This window comes from Seriola dumerili, unplaced genomic scaffold (genome assembly GCF_002260705.1).
Source record: "Seriola dumerili isolate Sdu_G_001 unplaced genomic scaffold, Sdu_1.0 BDQW01001124.1, whole genome shotgun sequence".
Taxonomy (NCBI): domain Eukaryota; kingdom Metazoa; phylum Chordata; class Actinopteri; order Carangiformes; family Carangidae; genus Seriola; species Seriola dumerili.
In genome coordinates this window covers 3,979,587-3,996,622 of record NW_019175379.1, presented here as the reverse complement: position 1 = coordinate 3,996,622, position 17,036 = coordinate 3,979,587, and the positions used below count along the sequence as shown (strand labels likewise).

At 38.7% G+C, this 17,036-nt stretch overlaps 1 protein-coding gene across 1 annotated transcript in view; it reads right to left on the bottom strand.

Annotated features, from left to right (window-relative positions):
- LOC111237822 (cadherin-12-like) overlaps window positions 1-15,102 on the bottom strand; it is a 90,357-nt gene extending 75,255 nt beyond the window's left edge. The window contains exon 1 of the mRNA XM_022767081.1: window positions 15,079-15,102. The gene's annotated coding sequence lies outside the window, so the exon portion shown is untranslated. The remainder of the gene's footprint in view (window positions 1-15,078) is intronic.
- Window positions 15,103-17,036: the final 1,934 nt, after the last annotated feature.

Below are 17,036 nucleotides of genomic sequence, written 5' to 3'. Positions count from 1 at the left end.
TCTGCAAATCGATTCCTCTCAGCTTAAAGTGTCAGAATGTCTGCACGCCAAATTTGTGTCTTCGAGGAATCAAATGAAATCATGAAGACCTGTGTGTTATGTTGAAGTCCTTTTGTAACGATTTTCACATATCGTTTATGTACCCTTCGAAAAGTGTGTGCCCTCTCCTTTGACATCTGAGTCAAAGGAACAAATATGTAGGGAACAGTGTGTGATCACAAGAGCAAAAAGTAAGGACTGCATGAGTCTTTTCAGCAGACTGTAACAGTGAAAGTGCCAAGAGTGTTCATGTGAACTTATTTAACAGGCTAGCATACTGGACTGAGGTCATTGCACAGTTAAATGTTTGAATTATACACTGTTTTTTTTACATAGATGTCGAAAGCAAGGACTATTCAACAGTTTCTCCTTGTGTATTTTAATTTCTAAAAAAATACTGATCGACACTGTAATCTTCAGTCTGATTCAGTACTTAATTTAAAACTTGACAACAGGGAGAGGTATTTTGAACTTTTAGCTTGTGATACAGGAAATTCAAAGTCTATGGACTGTTTAACCCCAGTTTCATCATGTCAAGCACTTTCTGTATCCTACAGCGTTCTGAATATACAATAAGATGTGCCAAAGTCAAATGAATAGATGCTATATTGCAGTCATGTCTAATTGGAGTGGTAATTCTCCTGTGTAATCAAAGCCTGTGGTTCAGCATTGTGAAACTCATATCAAGAATGGTTAAAGGTTTTACATCGCACTATTGTCTCTTCATACCTCTGTCTTTGTCACAGAAATAAAAATAGGACTCTCAACAGCATGTATCACAGAAAATAAACAGAACACATGTTTGCTTGCTAAATAAAGACTGCATATATGCAAGGTAGCTAATCTATTTAAGGGCAGTTTACCTCAGGACAAATAAGTCCTGAGATTTTTGCATTGTCAGTAGTATTAGAACAGGGCTGAGATCTTGGCTGAGACTTGAAAGAGTCCACGTTGCCAGGAGCCTGATGTTGTTTTCACTTTAAGTGCAGTGTCCATTTTGCATCTGCTGTAATGCCCTTTCTTTGCCACATTGTTTTAGCTGTCTCCTCCTGTTTATCAGCCCTACAAAAAACCCATGTTTTGATGATCTTTTTTACTTCTTTTTGTTGTCTTTTTTTGGCTGTCACATTATCAGAAAATCTACTGGAAATTTCCACTAAGTGTACTGCATAATTTCTTTTAAATAACAGGAAAATTGGCTGTTACCAGCCATCACCCATACCTCACATAATTGTTGACAATTGATTTGGGTCTACTTGGGTCAGCTGTGCTTTTTAAAGTATTCTTCTTAAAGCCATGATACTTTAATGTGTAGATGCATTAAGTTGATTTGTCCATCATCCTGTTCAGTGATGTGTGTTATGTCTAATCTGGATGCAGAATGCCCTTGAACAGACAGAACATCTTTTATTTTTTAATGGAAAATAAATGCAAAAATAAAATTTAGGTGGAACCCTGAACAGAAATATCATATCTGTAACATAACTGGGCTAATTTCTCCTTTATTGGAGTTATGTCCTTGAAATGAAACCTCCCGACGAAGCACTCTGGACCTAATTTCATTAAACAGTAGATTTTGCCAAGTCAGTGAACCTAAAATGATGCAGTTGAACTCTCTGGTCTCCAGTCTCTGTCAAGGGGAGAGGGGGTGGGAGTGAATCAACCTTAGACAGGTTACCAAGCTGTGGCCTCCAGTCAACCTCAACTCCTCCTCAACTTGCTCTGTTTTAACCTTGCTTTAAATGCGTCCTTCATTTTCTCCTACATGTTGTCCATTTTCTGCTCAGCTGTGCTGCAAAATAAAACTAGAAAGAGAGAGACAAAAACAAATATTTTTTTTCACGGAGTTATGGGTTATTAGGCACACAGTCGCATTAAGCTGAGCCTCATTATCACGGCAAAGAGAAACTCAAAAAGCATTAGGGTTGGAACTCACTGATGTATAGCTATGATCGTCACATTGGTTATGCTAATGGCTGTCTGTGTTTTCCATGTGTGTATGTGCTAGCCTAATAGCCATGTGCATCTGAGTATGTATGTGTGCATCTCCATGTCCCTTAGAGTTTGAAAATGAATGTGGCGTTTCAGTGTGCCGGGTGTAAGAGTAGTGACAAGCAAAATGGTAAACATTTCCTTAAAGCTTTTCATAGACTTCGAGTGTTAGAAACTCAGCGGTCCAATCTCATCACCTCAAACTAATGGGCCATTATGCACATTGTGCACACTAGAAATTCAGTGTAATAATTATCTAATTAATTAATGCAGATCAAAAGAGTGCAAGCAGAAGAGAATTGTGTTTAGGATTTTGCCTTAGGCAGCCCTCAGTGACCACAGTATGTGATATAAATGATACGCCTCATGGAATCTCATCTTCCTCCCTTTAGCAATCGGCACTGCGAGCTATTGATGTTTGCAGCTACGCACTCTGTACTGCTGGGCAATATTACTCTCTTGCCAGCAAAAATGGTCCACTTTAACCTGTGAAACCTTTTGTGCAAATAGGAGAGGAGTCACTTTGAGACTCAGTGACTTTGAGGTGGATGTTCTATGGGATTATAGTTTTGAAACGGTTGTGATCTCATTTATTTGCCACCTCCACTGCCTGCTGTCATCTGGCTGTGATTACTGAAAACAATATGAGGCACAAAGCTGACAGAGAACATTAGGAATGGCAAGGGTGATGTGCTTTCAATTAGAAGGAAGTATTTTTTTTATTTTATATCCAGCACACTAGTCTTCTCGCTCAGTGTAACTGCATGGCCCATAAGTCTGACGCTTGTCTGACATTGAAAAGAGATTTTAGAAGTAAATAACAAGCTACAGCATTCATCTTTATTTATTGTCTGATAACCTGCCCCTTTGAGAGTTTTTCGTCTCCAAACAGTTTGACGGCTCTCCCCCTTCCTGAGATTCCTTTTTAGGCTGTCAAGCCCCCCCATCTCAAATCACAGATAATCTAATGGACCCTCAACTGAGCCTCACTATTAAAGTGGAGTGGTCTGACCTCAAAGGCATTCAGAAAACTACTTAAGCACCAGTGTTTTTCAGCTCTTAATTAATGTGACACGAGCACTATTCCCAGAGAGTTTAATCAAAGCATTCTTGAAGGTATGACAGTCTCTTCATTTCACTGAAGTGGACTGCTACTTTTTTGTGCTCCACATTCTAGTTTTCACTGCAGACAAATGATGCAACATAGAACTTACAGTTTTGAAAAGCAGCTGCTATAACATCTCATGCCTACAATGCAACCTATATAGCCTACACTGGATTCAAACGAATAAGGTAAGGAGTATCGGTGGGTGCTTACCACTAAAAATTAATTGGCGATGATATCCAGTTTGTGGTGTTTGGGATAATTAATTTGCGTTATTTATTGATTTAATATTTGGGAATTCTTGGGGCTACTTTGTCACAGAGGACCCAGCAGCATTTGTAATCAAGCATCACAGTCCAACATTATTAGCCTCAAGCACTGCTGGTATAATCAGTCAGCCAGGTAATATTAAAAGGTGGGCTCTTTCAGGCTCTCAAGTGACATAACTGCCTCAATCAAACAGTTATCACGCAAGAGGCCAGAGGGAGAGAGAATAATGAGAAAGCAATATCCTAGATTAAGAATTAGTCTTTTCTGTAATGGCTCTGTCTCACTGGGTCAATGGTGCATAATGGTATAGCATACAAAATTGGGGTAAAGAAGATTTGTGGATGGTGCACTGGGGTTTCATGGCTCACACTGATGGGAACAAAATGGAATCTATTTGTCCCCTGCACCAAGTGGAAAAGTAAAGAGTACAGAAGTTAATGCTTTGCCTGCTCATAAACACAAGGGCTTCCTTTGCTCTGATGGTCTGTCTGTGCCACTTTGTTTCCTCAGTTTTAAAAGCTCTATTTGCCATTGTGTGTGTGTGTGTGTGTGTGTGTGTGTGTGTGTGTGCGCGTGTGTGTGTGTTTGTTGTGTTGTTAAGTTAAGAAGAAGTGAGAGCCACTCTTTAAAAAAAAAAACTAAACAAAAAAAAAACATTGCTGACATGTCTAACAATAGAAACTCATGTATTTAACAGTCAAAATATTCACTGCTGAATTTGAGATAGCAAAATATTTGTAAAAAAGCCTTTATTGCATTTAGAAATAGAAATGGAAGCACCTCTCTCATGGTACTGGTTGAGTTTTAGAAAGGATTATTCTGTATTTCAGATAGTATGCAATATCTTTGGTCTGTTGCAACAATACTGGCCCAAAAAGTCCCATAGGGTGGAACTTTCTCACTCGCTTCTTTCCATTTGTACTTTATTCTTCGCAAGCTGTATTGAAATATTGAATAGATGGAGTCTAATGCTGACAATGGCTATAAAAGGCTTATGAATAACTTCACATACTGCGTTTTTTTTCTTCTACATTATTCAGTTCCAGTTAGCAAGTAAACTTTCAAAAGCTATTGCTATGTATTTAAAGTGGAGCAGGTTAATGTGTATTTCTTAAAGAGGAAAATCTTCCACAGAAAATCAAAGTTGTTTATCCATAATTCTGTGAGCTGAAGTGAATATAAAAAATAAAAAAAATTCTATAAGGTTTTCTTTCAAAGCTCTTCTTATTGTAGGCTATAAAATATGCTCAGGTAATCTGATACTGAAATGAAATATGGGGAAAATCCTTTTCACCTTTTGTTTCAAGTAACATTGTCTTTATTATTCTGACTTCAGCCCCTATCTCCACATATGTAATGTTTAATAATAGATAAATAATCTTAAATGCTAATAATTTTCTAGTAAATTAATCACATTCATTTGGGATCCTGTTGAATAGAGCATAGATGAAATGCTGCAACATGCACAAGGTTAGTATATTGGTATATTATACATTACTAGAACAGGCTATCTTGTCCCAGTAAGAGACCCTGCTGTATAAGTGGGGAAAAAAAAAAATTAAACTGAGGAAAAAAAAATTGATTAAGGGCTGATGAGCAGCTACTGCGAGACATCATCTGTCGAATGTGACGACACCACACGCTTCATTTTTTCCAGCAGCTTCAAGCCTCAAATCATGATTTCCCCAGAGCAAATGTTAATTACGTAATTCATGCTCATATAAGATAATGGATCATCCATGTGTTTCTTGAATGAGTCACATGTCTCAGTTATTTGTATTTTTCATTCTCTTCTGCACAGTTATCACAAATAGTTTGTATATCTAAATGTTATGCCATCAGATGCATGTGGAGACTTAATCATCACTCGACCAAAGACATCTCCAGTGTGTTTTAATTATATTTCTTCAAGGTGAAAGGTAAATGGTTTTCTGCAGGAGTGAAGCAAACAAAGTAAATCACTATACTGAATGTAAAAGTTCTGTTGGAACAGCGGTTTATATATACAACGACTTGTAGTTGTGCTACCTTTTCTTTAATTTATCCTTTTCTAGTAACGTGTACAGCATACAATTTTATGTATTTTATTTTATTCACTAACCTTGACTTGTTAGCTCGATGTCACAATATCAGTACACCACAGATCTCTGAAGAGCTTTGTGTATTGAATGCATTAAAGAGTAAATGCGCCACGTGGCAGAATGCATTAGCCATCAGAGTTCTGCATAGTACAACAGGAAGCATTGTTTTCTTCAGACAGTTTTGGTTTAGAGTGAACTAAAAATAACTTTTTAAAAATATAATGTTGACAGTTTTGAATCACTAACAGATGCACACTCATACTTTCCTAGATGCATCTAATTTGTTCATTATCACTGTTCTTTGGAATCAAACAAAGACAATACATCCATAATTGTTACTGTAGCAGATTGCTTCTCAACTCCTTAATTTAAACTGAATTAAAAAACCTAACCATTTAAAGTTAAGATTTTTCCCAAAACATAACCAGAGTGATTTATGGCTCTATATAAGAAAGATGATAGATCTTTAAGTCCAGGAGATTTTATAGACAATCAGTGATGGGGCTGGCGAAGGCCTTGCTTGCACAAGGGTGACTGGGCACATTGTTGTTTATGCTCTACACCATGAAGTCAAAGGACTCTTGCTCATCAGCAAAACTCAGCGGGGTAGGTCACAGCTGTCAAATACAAAGCCCCAAGCCTTTGGGGTTTTGTCTTGAATTTTGCTTTCCTCTGACTCATTGTTCTGCTCTGATGAAGAAAAGTAAAACACAGCCTGTGGAGGTTTAGTAAGAACAATGGGCACTCCTGTGATTGTGCATCCATTTTAATAGTACTTTAAACTAGGAAAACCAACCATTCTGTTAGGTTACTACAATATTCATACAGCAGTCTTCACATCATGCGCATTAATGATTAAAGGCACAGATGTTTACTTCAGTGGATCAATCCAGGTATAACTGCAGTATCATGTACTTATTATGCCAAACATAATAGCACACTATGAATAAAGTCAAAACATATCACCAGCCACCTGTCATATAGAAAACTTTATAAAGGTGGTTAGTTTTCATTTTGTCATGTAGTGCTGGATTCAAGGTTCCATATGTCCTACTTTTGATGAATTTAACTTTTGCCCCAGGCATTAGCATAAAATACAGGCTGATTCTGTGGGAGCCTATGAAGGTTACATTGTCAGACTTAATATGTTTTTAAAATTGCTTGGTGCATCCAGCACCTGATAATTTTAGATACAGGATATAGAATGCAGTGCAGCACCTGTGTAAACATCACCATCTGCATGGGCTAACCCATGCATACTGGCGTTCCAAGTATGCAGATACAAAAGCAAATAAACCAACACATTCATCTGACAAGTCAATATGAAAAGTCCTACCCCACTGACTAAATCAAGACTTGTCGTTTTTTTTTTTGTTTTTTTTCCCCGTTCTGTTCAGTTGCACGTTGGGGCCATAGCACCAGTTATACCAACTAGTTTTTTCAAGGCAAGTGGGACTGTTTGACGCTGTTGCCACATTTTATCTGTCTGTTGCACTGACCAAAGCATTTGATTGTCAAAGTCCAGACTCGGTTTGTTCCAGTCCTCTCCTTTTAAAATGCCATTCTCGCCTTTTTCTTTTCTTTGAAGCACACTAGAAACATATTTCTGGCTTTGTGTGATGCATAATATTTTGGCTATACTTGTGTGAATAGTCCAGTGTTGCTACTCAACATACTTTGAGGTGTGGAAAAATACTGTCAAGCTAACCTGGGAAATTTTACTAAAAAACAACCACTTGAGACAACAGCAATCCAAAAACATAAATTATCTATGACATTCCTCTGCCTATTTCACTGTGCTGAATAGACTATCTTTGGATAGCTTTCAGACTCTCTTATCACCAAATCAAACTCATTAGACTTTCTGTTGGCACAATATGTTGAATTTTGAATAGTACTCTGTGGATTGTGTTACAGATATTAAATATTGCAGTCTGCACTTTTGAAGAACGCCTCCTCAATGCAACGCTTATCTTAAAGCTGTACTGTAACTTTTATTTTGAGAGTTTTTCATTTTAAAAATCAGTGAAATCCCAACCTCAGTCTATGTAACCTTAAATAAAGTTGATAAACATTTTGATGAATAAATAAAACATAGTAATTAATTCATAAACTTTTATTTTTGTCAAGTGTTGGGAGTTACAGATCTAAAATTATTTGTTTTGTTGATGTAGAGGCAATTTTGCTCTAAGGTGAGGAAAGCAGACAACAATGAGTCTGTCGAGATTCAAAGATTTATTACTGAACAATATGTCAAATTAGAATGAACAAACAGCAATCAACACAATGATCATAAGCAGAGGCAAAGATCAACACATTACTATTTGGCCAAATAGGGTGCAGTCTCTCTCCACCACAACGGTATCAAGAGTCTGGACAACCCTCCAATCTCTAACTTAGCTGTTTTATACAGTGACTATTAAATACACATGTTTAAGAAGACAGTTCAACTTTCATCCAGGGTACAAAGTATGTTTATCTTGCTTAATCATTAAGTGTACATTTATTTGCGGAGATCAGTTCATACGGTTTGTTCATACATTAAAGAGAACATCCAGTCCGATTTAAAAGAAAACGTTACATGAAATGGAGGAAAACAGTTTTTTCCATTACAGTTGAGTCCTCAAATAATAAAGTAATTAAAATTTATTTAAAGTTACCACAAACAAGGATGTTTTTTAGACTTTATTTTTTCATTAAGTCCTGTGACTTGTTTGATTTTGTGGTGTGGATTATCCAAAGTTTTATGTCTTCCTCGGAAACTTGTGACATTAATTAAAAAGGCACTGGGCTCCTGTTGTCTCTTTAATCTTAGTCACAACTGAGTAACACCCAACTCTCGGCAGTCTCTCTTTACAGGTAAACACAATACATTAACCCCCACTGAATCTTAGGCCCCCCTTCCTCAGGCCTCACTTCCTCTCCCCCTTACACCTCGTCCTATTCATCACAGGCACTGCACACACTGAGGAAAGTACGATCATGCTGACCTTGAGGAAGTCTTGCTCATAAGAAGGCTCACCCAGGCCAAGATCCTGGGGTCTGTCAAGATGATTTCTTATTCTATTTAATCGAAGAAGTGCAATGCTTTATCACTCCCCGAGTTCATGGTTTATATAAGGCATAAGGACCAGCCCTGTTTGAAATGGTAAGCTGTTAAGTCAAAAACCCTGTACACAAAAAAGATGTCCTTAAGAGTCACAGTGATTTAGGTGTGAGGGGGAGTGAATGGGTAATTTTATGTTAAATGGGCACTCTTCTGAATAGTAAACTAAGAAACAGATGACAATGTCCCCCTATCTCCTCAATGACATTTTCCACTGAGGCATTTGTTTGAAGATAAGCATGAATGAATGCAGTGTTTCGTTGTCCTTATGCTCTCATCTAAGACCACAGAGGAGAGTTTGATTCTTCTGCTGCAACAAAAGTTTTTGACTAGATTGATTGATAGATTTCTTCTTGTCAGGGTTTGAAGTTTGCAAAAATGTCATTATGAAAATGCATATTTGATCATGTAAAAATACATAAAACATACAGGTCTAGCTAACTATCGCTAACACCATCAGCAGCTCTCTCTGCTGCCTATATCTGAAGAGGGTTTGTGCTACATCTTGGTTTTTAAATGAAGAGTAAGATAAAGTTTATTGCAAAAGCCACAGTCCACTATTATTAAAGGAATCAGTAAAAAGAGCAAAGTCAATAAAGTACCATGGCATATTTAACAGACTTTTCTGTGGTCACAGAGTGGAACCTTCATCATATCAGCAGCAGGTGACATGACTGGCAGTCTAAACCTTGTATAGACTCAGAGCATGATAATAATATAAATGAGACTGATATTTCATGGGTAAGTGCGACAGGGTTTTGTGGTTAGCTCCCATTCTCTCATATCAAACGACTGCCTGCTGCTGTGCTAGCTCAGCCTCTGTTCTACTCCAGTAAGTTATGATGTAATTTTCCTCTCTGCCATGATAACGATAAAAGCAGGAGATACCAGAAGGAGCAACTTCCACGGGTAAATATTTCAAATTAAACTTCAGCACCTACACAAGCCATTCCATGCACACAGACTTGGAATTACACCTCAGATATTGTAAATTGTATGGAGGAGAGTTTTCCTTCCTCTTAAAATGCCTTTTTAGAATAGGTTACCTTCTACAGTATGCACCATGGTATCCAAGACTGAAATGTTACAAGATGTGGTGTAAGATACGGTGATGGTATTACTGAACAGATGGGATATAGACTAAAACATTTATGCTGCACTGGTTGCATTTAAACTAGTCTATATGCTAGGGAGGATGGCTTGCTCAAGCGTGTTAAGCAAAATGTGAAATGTTATACTTTGTGAGAGGTACTTCACAGGAAGGTGGTGTCTGCTGCACTGGGAAATGATGTGATTTAAGGAGCACATTTTCTTTTAATGAAATGAAGATGAGTTTTGACGTGGATGAATAAAAGTGAAAATTTTATGTGGCATACAGTAGAGGAAAGAATTAATTGCAGAGGCTCTTGAAAAGAGGAAAAGGGAAACACTGTCGCTACTAGACAGGTGAGCAACACAACCGCTGCTTTATACTTCAGATATTTTATATCCAGGAGAGTATATTTTTAGCAGTAATAAGATGTTGTGACTGTGGTGGCGTTGATAACTGGGGTGTTATATTAAACCTTACCTTACTAAATTTTCACACCTTTCATTTTACTTGCTCAACTTAATACATTGTTAAAGGGAAAGTTCATGATTACTATTTCTGTTTGGACAGGTACATTTGTCGGAAAATCTAAAGAAATATTTTAAAAGATGAAGGTACCCATGATATGATGGATTTGCCAAATGACATAAAAATAATTTTTGATAATCTGCTGTTTAAGTCATTTATTAAGCAAGGCTCTAAAATCTCTCATTCAATTGGTGAAAGTTTCTAGAAGACTAAATGATTAATAATGTCATTAAAAAACTAATCAACTGATTCATTGACAATCAAAATTATCATTAGTTGCAGCCACCATGCCAACCTCCATAAATGGAACTGTATCTTGGTGGTCATCTTAGACTGAAGCCCAACTCAAGTGAAAATAAACACATGAATTTTATTGATTCCTCAAATCAATTGTCTTTAAAAAATAAAAGTCATGTTAATGGTCTTGGAGTACTCTTCAAGATTTAATCAATTCACCAAAATGGAGTATTCTATATCTATTTCTAACTCGCACTTTCCTGCAGGAGTGCTCCAGTGCTGCTCAGCCCCTATAATGAAAGGCCCCCAAGCACCATCTCTAGAAATCATTACAATCTCCCTCTACCTCTAGGGTCAGTAAACTAATAGTCATTCACCTGTGTGACAGGAAATCTTTCCCAAGTTGCCATTGGGGGCTGGTGAGGTTGTGTTTAAGGTTATAGAGTCAAGTCCAGCCTGAGATGACTGCTTATTGTTTGGATGGATCCTGATGATTAAATGTGTGTCACATCGAAAGCATTTCATTACAAATGCAAAGGATGGGGATTACGTATATAACCTGCTAATTGCCTGTTTTTCTGAAACGGGTAAGCAATTGAAACCCTTTATTCAATGTTTGCGGAATATATAGACACGACAAAGAACAGCTTTGTAAATAGTAGCGTAAGCACATTGGCAATGAAACACCCTCCATCATCCTCTTGTACTTGTACTTGTGCCTGTGCATGGCCTCCAGTGATTTTTATGACCACAACTGTTCCTGACCATTGTTGGCTGAGAATGTGTTTTGGATTTTTCAAAGGGTTGGCACAAATGTATTCAAAGGCACCAAGGCCCCAAGGTCTCTTTGGGCTATTTTAAGACTTTCCTCTACAGTATTCTAAACATGAATGAATGAATGGAAGTTAATAAAGTACTCTAATAAAAGGAGAAACAATCTACTGACCTCACTTTGGAGTTTCCTGAAAATATCTTTAAGTGAAATGGATGTGAATGGAAATTCATGTAAGGGGATTTGTAAAAAGCTAAGCCAAGCAGCTTGGCAATGTCAATGAAGCTTCAAAAAAAATAAAATAAATAAAAGAATAAAATCAATGTTCAAACTTTTCGCAGTCAAGTCTCAGAGGACTCACCTCACCTTTTATCTCACACAGAGCACCTCACTGTTTTGTATGTTTATAGGGCAGAGCAGTTGTCCTCGATATAAAATTGTATCTTCAGGTAACTGCATCCTTCCTACTTCTATTTTCACTGCTACTTCAAACAACACACATTTACCACAAGGAAGGTTATATTTGTTTGCTTTCCAGAAAAGCCTTGGCACCAGCAGGCTGCAGAAACTCTGAGGTTTAACCTCTGCGGGGTATTTCTACCACAGAGAGGAAGAAATGCCATGTCCAAAAAACTGACAAACGAACGGAGACAAATCTATATAAATAATTGCTAAGTAGAGTAAGGAGGAGTTGCCCATCATTCACAGCAGAAGCGTGCACAATATCTCCTGAAGACTGAGCGTCATCCATCACTGCAAGACTTTAATTTGAGATGTTTAGGACCCTTGCTGATGATTGTCTGAGAGCCGGGGAGAACCTTCTCTTAGAGGTCTGCAGGGGTCTTGTCTGAGTGTTGCTCGCTGTGAGAGAAATTGCTGCCTGACACAAAGCACGTTCATACAAGTACAATAGTTTCATCTGAGATTGGCCTTGAAACTGCGGACAGAACAACCAAATTTACTGTCTGATTAGCAAGCAAGCAAGCTTCTGCCATTTAGCCTATTACATCTTATACTGCTACAGAAATGAATACAGACGGACACACTTTCACTTTTCACGCACACACGCACACAGTCAGACACAGACAGACACATAGATTCACATATGCACACTTGGACACACCTCATTTAGAGCGGAATGATGTCAAAATGAGTCCATTGAGTGGGGGTGGAGATTGAAGAGCCCAAGGTAAGGAGAGTCTGGAGACTCCAAATAATCTCAAGTATTGATTCTATTTAAGCCCAAGGCTCTTGATGGACACTTACTTCAAAACGCGATGATAGGTGGCATATCCGGATGACTGATCACTGTAATTCTGCTTACGGTAAAGGCTACGGACTATCCATAAATAAAAACTCACCCTAATCAAACAGTGCAGCAGATGCGATGGTATGATGACAGCCAAGTGGACATGTGCTTAAATTTACCGCAGAGCACTCAGTCTTACCATTAAATTTACATGGACACTGTTGAGAATAGAGAAAGGCATAAGGAGCGGGTCGACTTAATGTTCACCCTGGCAAGTGGTTTTGGTATCCTGCTGTGGTCAATGTGTATCTGTCAGACCATGAAGGTGATTGATAACATCATGTTTTGCTTTGGTCATATCAGGTTTCCTCTGGTCGTGCATGTGCATTTAAAGATAGAAATTTAAGAAACAGATATGAACTGATTCACATCGGTCACAGAGTGAATCAAACACAATCACTTAATACAGGGTAATATATGAGCTTATAGCGAAAATCCATCTTATTTTTTTGGCACAAGGTATTGAATTAATCATTAATCCTAAAAACCAATTAAACTTGATGGCAGAGTTATACAATCAAATGTGCTAGTTAAAAGCTGCACACGCTCAAATAATTTCATTGGCCAAGAAGAACTGAGACTTGATTAAATCTGTGTAAACACAAGGCAATGTGGTACAGTGTGAAACTGGGCAGTCTGGTATAATGGTGTTCAATATAACACAATATGATAGGCTGCTGTTTTCCTGCCCTCGCACTGAACCCTGTCACTAGATAAGTGGAATTATTATGAAATTGTCAAGAAATGCACCTAAAACAGGTAGTATCAGTGTCATCACTTAATATACCGCAAGTATATTGCATGTCTCTTCATTTATCCCCTCTAATGCAGTTATAATACCTGAGTGGTTGGTGGCTGCATTCCCTGAATGCTCATTTTCTGCACAGTAGCCTCTGTGTACTCAGTGTCCAGCTCCTCTTTTCCTGACTCCTTGGATCGTAATTTGATTATTCCAAAGCAGGTGTTTTCAGCTGCATGCTGATAAGAGGACTCGGTTCCTCTGACACTGAAGTGAGTAACATTAGATGTGCTTAAAGTAGTAGAAGGCAAGAGCTTATTTTTTTTTTAATCTAATCTGTAAGTGAAGATGGGATTGACTTTGAAAAGCGGTGCTAGATTTCACAAGGAATCTCTTCAGTCAGACTGAAATAATGTTACACAAATACTGAGGATGGGAAATGAGTAATCTGCAGTTTGCCTCGTCTAATAATAGTGAGCTCATTGGTTCTTAAGTCCATAAAGTGGCAATAGTCATTGTCTGTCTCAGTCCATGTGGCTGCCTGTTACTCAGATGCTAGATGCGTTCGATGCAACAGAGTACTTGTGATCACTGTGACTTGGAATGTTTGAGGAGATGCAAATTTGATGTTATAACAACTTGCAGTGGGGCTGCTGATGCAACAATCAAATGTTCAAATCAAAGTTCATAGCTGATGTAGCACAGCATCGCTCAGGGGTACATTTCTATATTTTGTGTCCTTATATTTTCTTTCTGGCTCATCCGAATAAGCATCTGCTCCTGCGGAATGGGGGGCAAGGTTGCATCTGTGATCCCATGTTTCTCAGCAAATCAGATTCTGTGAAGCCTCTTTGATATCCTCTCAGATTGTTCTCTCTAATCCCTCTCCACACCACAAGAATGGTCTTACCCACTAATAATATTGCTGATATACACTGTGTGCAAACAAAAGGAATAATCCCAAGCCTGTGATTGAGCCATCAGACCCTGCGCGCCCTAACTCTCCACTGAAAACATTGTTTTATTAGCACTGCACCGTGTAAACAGATACTACACTCTCTGTTGCATTTAAACTGGACACATTTTCTTGTCCTTGAAGCTGTCATCTCCATCTAGAGTAGACTATCAATTAATATTATTCCCCTTTTCATTTAAATTTGTATAAGAAGAAAATGAAACATGGTAAAGAAAATGTAGGTGGTTTGCTACCTTATTTAAACACAGCTTAGATCAACTTGCCACAACCACTTAACGTGCCATGGTGTGATAATCAGTGTTGAACACTCTCCAACACAGAGTTGAAAAGCTACATAGCCTTTCATATGCAGATGAACTGAAATAACTCAAATGGGGTCAGCAACATCCAGAGTGAAGTGTTGCTTGACATGTGAACCAATCTGCTGTAATAGACACTTACTGAATTCTCATTTGATTCTACAAGCTATGATAGAAAGCCCAAGAGAGAGTGCACAACTGCCTAAGTGTCCGCGCTCGTCTGACTTAAACAGCAGTGTTGTTTCCTACAACTCCTTTGGTTTAAAGATTGTCAAGGACATGGCTGAGCCACATGTCATCACACTTAACCAGCTGTTGGAAATAATTGGCTCAACTGTGTTTGCAGAGGGAACTATACCGATAATCGAATAAAGCTCCTCCTGTTCTGTGAAGCTGTGTCAACAAGCTATAAAATGTAACAGCGCACAGCAATTGACAGGTCAAATGCTGGAAATCAGTTTAATTTCTATGAAGGTGAATGCCAGGGTACATGTGACAGGCAGAGCAAGAAAAGCTGAAAGAAAGATAGACTTACCTTTAGTGGGACACTTTGGAGCAGAGACGTAGCCAGTTTAATCCAAATCTTCACTGAATCAAACTGTCCTCCCACCTTTACGCAAGAGGAGACTCTCTCCTTTGCTGCTTTTACTCCTCTTTTAATTCCCTCTCTCAGCCTGCTTTCCTCTTTGGTGCTCTTCTTTCATTATCCCGCTCTCTGTGTACAGTTTGAGCCCACGCTGAAACAGAACAGATGCCTGTGAGTGTGTGCGCTGCACGAGGTACAGAGACAACAGCTTCAGAATAGCTGGAGAATACACACCAAAGTGGAGTGTGTCCGTGCGGTTACAGAATGACGACTGAGAGAGAGAGAGAGAGAGAGAGAGAGAGAGAAAACGGGCGAGTGAGTGAGCGGTGAAGTGAGAGAAGAGAAGCTTGTGTGTGCATGCATCAGAGAGTGGGTGAGAGAGGAAGTGTGTGTGTGTGTGTGAAGGAGAGAGAGGGGGAGAGCAAGAGAGGGAGTGAGGAAGAGAGAATGTGAGAGGGTTTGTGAGCGCTGCAGGCTCAGTGGCGAGCGACAGTCGTGATTGCATTGGCGTAAGGCAGTAGCGCAAATCCCCCCCTCCCCTCGCGTCAGGTCCCCTGAGCACTGGGGGATCTTCATCAAGCAGATTAGAGCCAACTACCAAGCACCCCACCCCCCCTCATGACACACACACACACACACGCAGAGCCAGTGGTCTGTGTTGTGGTCACCAGGGATATTTAAATCGGAGAGACACTTGGAGAGGCTTCTTTTGTCTAGAGCTCATGTGCTTGTGGATCCTTTTAGGTCCAACTGAAATCAGAGAACTTCTACTTTGCAGAAGTGAGTTAATTAATCTTTTCTTGGAAAGGATGAAGAAAAAAAATTATTTTCTTTGCTATTTCCAGTAATGTTCTGTGGAAGGTTGGGCGTTGGAGTGAAGGGTGTGGTTGTGGCGGGGTTCATTATTCTCGTTTGACTGACAGCTGAGCCAGGAAGAGAAAGGGGATGTAATGTAAACACACTTGTCCTGTTAACTGACTTGCAAGCCAAGAAATGTAGCTACATGATGTAACGTTGTTACCTTCTCAGCATCGAAAGTGTTCTGAATCTGGACATTTGCCAGAAAGTTTTAAAGCTGTTTAAGCTGCTTCAGCTGACTACCTACTGGGTGTGAAGCCTACCTAATGACATTAACCAGCCCTTTTTCACTGGGGGGGTCATTTGTTTGCTATTAGCTTCTGCGAGCCATGTTGTGAGGCAATTTGTTTTCATGCTTGTAGACAAAATAGACACATTGCAGTGCAAAAGTTAATGTTTTCACACCTTTACTTTCCATGTCATTGGCTACTGAATGGCTGGCTGCTACTGTTAGAGTCCCGCCGCAATAGACAGCTGACAATTACTGCTTTATGCTAATACCATTACAATTAAAGTTTAGATTAACAAATTATGTGAATTGGTTCTCCATCTAAGTTGGTAGATACCCAATGGCAACCTTACCGGCAGATACACACCAGATGCCATCCTTAGAACAAAAAGTTAAATTTGGTGCTTTTGAGTATCAGTGAATCGAGGCCACAAGGCCAGGTCATTTACACAGCATATTGTATATATTGAAGCTGAAAAAAAAAAAAAATGTAATTTCAGCTCAACTTTGATCTAAGCGCAATAGTGGAAAGATGGTTTTTGGGTGTTGTCTGAGAAACAGATTGAAGAATAACCATGGTGAGGTGATGGATTTTTAGAGTAAATTTTGGATTAGTGTTAATAACAGAGTTTGTATCAGGTTCATGATGGATTTTTAAGATTATTGTTTAGGAATATAGCAGTCAAAAAAAAAGACCAGAGATGAAGTGGAATTATACAGGTAACTAAAGTTCATTGAGTTTTATATATAAATATCCCTGTGTTGATATTTATGGGGCTCTAACAGTATAGTCTTCAAATTAGGAGAGGTTTATTTATGG